The following is a 6,817-nucleotide window of genomic DNA, read 5'->3' on the forward strand; positions in this document are numbered from 1 at the left end:
CTGGTTTATCCTGTGATAAACATGAAGGCTTATCTTACAATGTTGACTTAGACTGTGTGGCTGGCCTCATTCCAATTTTCTTACCTGCAGCTGTGTGACATGGCTCTGTTACACTTGCCTGTGCTGGTGCGGTGCCAGATATAGTCTGAGGTTTTTCTTTTGTGTGTTGGATTGACCTTATCAAATAGCCAGGAAGGGAATTCTGTTCCAGGTCAACTGCTCTGGTAGAACACTTGGGACAAAGCTTTGAGAGTAGGCTGAGATGCACGTTTTGTTTCTTATTTTGTAGGACACTTGCTTTGTCAAAGAGATTTCCTGGTGCCCAAATGAGTAACTCACTGATACATTTTATATGAATAGGTATGTGCCAGTTCGCCTGTCTTCTGGCCTATGCAGAATCAGACCCATCTATTTTTAGCAGTATCTGTGTCACTAGACATCTTGGACAGGCTTAGCTGGTACAAGCATGTAGGTTTTTTTAATGTTTAGGATGCTGCTCTAATATTAACTCTTGTGACTGATGATTGACCAGACATTGACCTCTTTAAGACCCAGACAAACTAGTGTCAGATACTGTCCTAAAGCTGTCCTGTATCCCTAATGCCTCTAGAGAGAACCTAAAACACCTCAGACTTCACTCTTCTTCCCACCCCTGTGCATGCGGGTGTGCACATACAGGTTCTCTTGAGAGCAGGGAAGGAAAAATAAGGCAAGAAGCAAAAAAAAAAAAAGTGATTGTTCTAAAGTAGATGAGGTAACGTTTTTAGAACCTGCTGTGTTTCAAGACACTTGCATGGTACCAGACCTTCTCCTGAGAAAGTTGGGGAGATTCCTTCATCTGGCTCTCAGAACATGGTTCCTGAGTAGCATTTGGTATTAAAATATACTTACTCCTTCCTGGTAAAAATTTAGAACCTGTGTGTTTCAAGACACTTGCATGGTACCAGACCTTCTCCTGAGAAAGTTGGGGAGATTCCTTCATCTGGCTCTCAGAACATGGTTCCTGAGTAGCATTTGGTATTAAAATATACTTACTCCTTCCTGGTAAAAATTTCATGAACAACAGAAAACAATCCATTTCTCTTAAGAGTGGTTGATTAAAACTCTTACTAGTATGTAAGTTTGGTTCTAGTGTCTGATCCATCATTTGGTGTCATTGAAGTCCATAGTCTCTCTTCTTTTTCCTCTTTGTCTTTCAATAAAAAATATTATTGGCTGTTCATTCATGTAGGAGAGTTGGAGACATAAGCTCTCGTGACTGATCTTGCTTGTGCTAAAATTTTGTGGTCATACTCTGCATTGATCCAGAGCTGTTGGCTAAGATGGTACCCAAGTTGTACCTAAATGGAAGATCAACTTTGTTTCTTCCTTCCCTCCCCTAAATGCTACAGGCACTGCCAGCAGAAGTGACACTACCTGCACTGGATTTTAAATGTCTTTCTCCTCTTTTGGGTAGAACATAGCTCTTCTGGAAAACATTTCAGTCTCTTTTCTGCAAAGAGCTTGGTGATGTCCATTAAAAGCTGTCCCACTGAGTTATAAACACATTCTGTTTTCTGTGTCTTCTATGATAACAGTGCCTGTGCAATCCTCTCCCTGAAGTATTTTGGTTTACTCTCTTACAGACCACCAGCTACCCTTTCAGCATTCCTAAAGTTTGAGGCCAGGGGAGCTAATAGTTGGAGTTGTAGACATGCTAGGTGATCCATCATACCTGAGCTGCCCAGGTAAGCACTGCCAGAGCAGGTTATCCGTGCCTTTTTTTTTTGTGACTGAAAACTGCCCACAGAATGAATGTGTATATAGGAGCAATGACATGAAGGAAAAAGCAAGGCACCTTACCTTGAGATTCTTTGAGCTATGTATTGACAAATGCATCTCCCCTTCTACAGAGTCCTTTGTTCTGGATCTTGGTTTGAATCCCGTAGAGCTGGAGCACTGTAGGAAGGCCCTATCCATGCTGGTTTTTCATGAAGGAGGCAGGTTGTAGGCATGCCCTGGGAGTTGCTGCTCAAACCCGACATCTTCAGTTTGGGTGTTCAGGGGTTTAAATCCCCACAGGGCCTACAAGAATATGGGCAATGTGTTAAGAGAGTCTCTAGTTGCTGATGAGTGACCTTCCTGACTTGGTAACGCTCTTAGTGTCTCGGCTGTGTCTGACCCTGGACAGTTGCATTTCAGATAACCACACTTACTCCCTTTTACCTTTATTTCATTGAATCATGCTTTTCTTCTGTGTATTCTGCTCTAAGGCAGCTGACCAATTTGTATCATTTTTCGCTTAGAGCACTAGATTGGTTTGACCTGCATCCTTAACACTGACTACACCCAAGACGCACTGGTCCATTTTGGAGTTCTTCGCATCTTAAGACCCTCTTTTTTTTTTTTTTTTTTTTTTTTAACTGATGGGGACTAATTAAGAATTAAATGTTCAGTACTGTTTGGGAGAAAACTTTCTGGACTCAGTTCATATATTATGCCTTTGGTTGGATAAACCATTGGATCTTTGCTGCAGTACCACACCTTTCCTTTGGCTATCTCTACTTTTTTTTACTATTATTCCTTCTAAATCCAAGCCCAGAAGAAACACATTTTTAAAAAGAGTTTTGAGTTACTTGTTTCAAAGTGACTGTAATAACTCTCTTTATTACTTAAATTCCTTCAGCTCCCTTTTGTGGGTTTTGTTATTCCATCTACACAACACCGATGACGGAGGTTTCTGCTGGTGCAGTTTGAGAAGAGCAACACTACTTTTTTCATTGGGAGGGTTTTAGTCTTGACTCCGAAGCGTAGTGATGTGTCCTCACTCCCCAAAGCTGTGGTGCCATCATGTGGCCATTTGGTCAGGCACAGGTTTTAATGTCTGTTCAGAGCACAAAAATGTGTGCATTCCTTCAGGAGCACTGATGGCTTTGGCTTGCTTTTTTCTTACCTGTGTAGAAGTGTCTTGGCCCTCCTCTTGGACTCAAAGCTGGTTTCAGTATTGTTCATGAGCAGACACTATGGCAGAATTTCTCTCCTTACCTGAAATGAAGGAAACTCTCGGCCGCCTTCCTGCTCATGGAGTTTAAGATCTACCTAGAACTGTTGAGGAGTCTGGTCATAATTCTGTAGCAAAGGTCTTCCTGATTGGGAGACCCATCCACTGCATATGCTCGTAATGGTTTTGCAGGAAAGCTACTGGAAGAGCCTTCAGACGATAAGCTGAATTTACATTGCTGACTTGCAGACTGTTGACAGGTTGTTGATCTGTGTTCCTAAGCTCTGAGCTCCTGTGCTGTTTTATGAGAGTCAATTTATATACCAGGGACTTGGAAGAACCTTGCATCTGAAAGGGGGTTCTGGATTCCCAGTTGCTTCCCAGCCCATGGGGTAGTGCACCCCATGGGTGTCAAGAATGCTTCAGTACTTTTTTGTCTGTGAAGGAGGAAGTGGTACCTGCTGGCAGGTACCTCCTCTATATGCAGCCAGGTTGTGGTATGACATGCAAGCTGCGTTGCTTGAAGAAAAGTTGTTTTCCAAGAAAAGTACCAGTCAGAAGCCAGCTTGCAGTTAGTCTGAATACCTTGCTCTTTCCCAGGCAATAGATGCAGCCCAGCTGCAGCCCAGCCCCCCAGGTGCTAGCTCAGCAACAGGGTGCAAATCAGGAACATGCTGCCAAAGGACCGTAGTCTTGTCAAATAGCTGGATGCAGTACGCCGAGGACCATCATTTCCCCCAGCGTAGTGGGGAAAAAGTTTTGCAGTAGCTTGCTTAGCTTGGAGCATGACAGTCATTTGATACTGGGATAAGTGTCTGTTAAGCCTAGGATCCCAGCAGTGACAGTGGAGTGGTGGATAATTATGGGAAGAGCCTAAGGATACAAGAATAAAGTAATCTTTCTGCTCTCGTCTGCTGGCAGTTAATAGGGACTTTTTGACCTTAGAGGTTCACCCAGTGACCGTTACCATTTTCAGGCTGATGTCCGTCCACTCTCAGCTCATGCATTCCTCTCCTTTTCACCATCCTCACTGTAGGTGGGACCTCACCTGGAGATTTTCCCCCCCATAGCACTTACTGTCACAACCCAGTTAACAAAAGCTGGGGTGGTGGCAGCTCGTGCTAGACATCACGAAGAGGGTGGGTGTTTGAGAGACTCTTCCTGCTCAGTGTTTCTTATTTAATAAGTAGCTCTTCTTGTAAACAGATGGGTCACTTGGCTATCTAACACCCAGGTGACTTGCAGCCAACTGATGCATGGTCCTGGGCTGGCCCTCAGGTTTGCAATGCCTGGGTAGCTCAGAAATCCAAGTCTGCCCTCAGCAGCTGAAGTCTCTAAGGGCACTTCCTTTGCTTGCCCAGCTTGTGTGGAGGCGTGGTTCCAGGCAGCCTTGAACAACAGCTGTCCTCTCCAGGCTAGGCAACATGTGAGAGTTGACACAAACTGCCGGCGTCTTTGAGCAGGATGCCATGTTCTTGGGAGAAATGTCACCATTGCTGCCTCTGCCCTGTAAGGAGCCAGCCAAGTTTTGAGAGTCCCCAGGGCGGAGGGCAGTGTCTGGTTTATTTGGGGACACAAGGTTCACCACCCATGGAAGAGCAACCAAACTGACAAGAAGAGGGCCCTGTGCCAGTCTAGGACATTGCTTTTGATCAGCCATGACGCTGTGTGGGTTTTTTTTGTTTGTTTTTTTTTTTTATTCTCTGGGAACCAACTAGCAAAAGCATTTAATCTCAACAGAGACGAGCCAGGGCAGGTCAGGAGTTGATAAATTAACCTATTTGTACTTCTCTGCCCTGAAGTGGCATCAGACTTTTCTTGTTGGAAGAGTATTTTCAACTTGCCCAGTTGCTAAAGTAATTGAGAGGAAAGCAGCCTGCCTCATCTCCCAGCTGGGCTCTGGTAGCTCATCCAAGAAGGGGGCTTTGAGGGCAAGGGAAGGGGTTTAAGATGCAATTTCCCTTTCTCTTCCATGTGTCAGGCCGAAACTTGCAAGTGAAAGTACTGTCACAGTGGTGAGTGTCAACATCCAGTTCTTAAGTGCTTTTCGTGTGTGTGTGTGCGCGCGCGCACGTGTGCTGTAGCTGCCCAGGAAATGTGACTTGCTCCTAGGACTTGGGGGTGTAGCGAAGCTCTCCACAAACGAGTGGTGCAGTTCGTGGTATGGAGGGGACTGATCTGCCGTCAGCTCCTCTAACAGAATAAGTCTCACTGTGTAGCTGCTGGCAGTGTTTCATCAGTGGACAGGACTGCTTCATCCTATAATGATGCTTATGCAGCATTGTCTACCACTGCAGATCCTTAGCCCCCTGGCTGGGCTGCTGAACGAACGGCCCCACACAGGTCTGGTGGACCAGGTTGTTGCGTTATTTACACAGACTGAGGTCAAACATCCTGTGCAGAGACTTGCAAAACCTATAAAGCCAAGGTGAGAAATGTAGTGTTGAGAGCTTGCCTGCCTGCAGGGAAAGGGCAGACCTCCATCGCTGCCTTGCCCTAAGCTGTTGGGCAGTGTCTCTGCGAGGGGCTGTGGGGCCGAGTGCTGAGCCTGGGGCTGTGTCCTTAAGTCTGATACTTTGCTTGCTAGCAGTAACCAATTCAGATTAAGGTTATATTTGACAGTGGGAAGCCAGCTGGCCACTGACTGACCTATACCCACCCAAACTGGTGATACCAGAGTTGAGGAGGCTGCCCTGCCTCCCTGCAGCTACCATGAGGCAAGTTAGCATCAACAGACTGTTGCTGCTGGAGACAGGAGGACAAGAGAGTCCCCGGCAGAGCTGTGGGTACCAGAGAAGGTCCTTGGGCAGGGACTGGTGGGTACTTGCATCTCCCATAGCAGGGGCTGTGCCTCTCTGTGCAACTCGTGCAGGAAGCGCTGCTGGGCTGTGCAGGCAGGGATCCCATGAGAAACTTCCCTTACGCAACCTCCCAGCCCATGCAGTGGCTGTGCAATGTTGGGGGAGCAACCACACAACATGGGGGACCAACCACATGTGCGGCATGGTACTGTCAGGGCACTATGTGTGATACCAAACTGACCCTACCTGGGGCACTGTGAGGAAAGCTTGAGGGCTTGGGTTAGAGCACTCTAACTGTTGGCTCACCACGTCAAGCCCTGTGGAGGATCTTGGAGCACAAAAGACATGGACAGCGCATGACAGTGCCTGATCTGCTCACTGAACATGTGGCTGGGGGGGCTCTGCATGTGGAGCATCTACAGTCCTACATGAGTAGCCAGCTCTTCCCTGAATTTGGGGGAAGATGTGACATACGTGAGATGTGTCATGCAGCTGTATGCAAAAGGAAATACTCTATCACAGTGGAGGCTCAGCAATGCTCGATTACTAGCCGATGGGGACAGAGGGAAATGGGGGGGATCTTTCAAAGCAGGGCTGCAAGGTGAGGAAACCATGGGGACATCTGTGTCCTTGGGCAGCATGGGCACAAGCAGGAGGACCCGGCCTCAGGGCATGAACAGCAAGCAGGATAGCCACCAGATAATGTGGAAAATGGGATGGGGCCTCGCTAAACTTAATGCCCTCACCTCAAAATCATCATCATCATCAGGATTGTTGAGTTTGGTCCTGATCAGAACAACTCGATGCACCAAGTTTGACACCTTGGGGACAATGAGGGGGGAGTTAAACACTGATTGGGAAAGCTCTACACTCATCAGAGGGTGAATTTTGGTTATGGCATGGTTCGTTTCAGTTAAAATGGGAGCTGCTTTGAACTGTAGACTCTTCTGGGGTTATTTCTCTTCTTGTTTTTCTTCTTGCAGGAAATCCTGGGTGTCTAAAAAATGCAATCCTTTCACTTGACAAGGTCACGGGG

This window comes from Aptenodytes forsteri, unplaced genomic scaffold (assembly GCF_000699145.1).
Source record: "Aptenodytes forsteri isolate BGI_AS27 unplaced genomic scaffold, ASM69914v1 Scaffold88, whole genome shotgun sequence".
Taxonomy (NCBI): Eukaryota; Metazoa; Chordata; class Aves; order Sphenisciformes; family Spheniscidae; genus Aptenodytes; species Aptenodytes forsteri.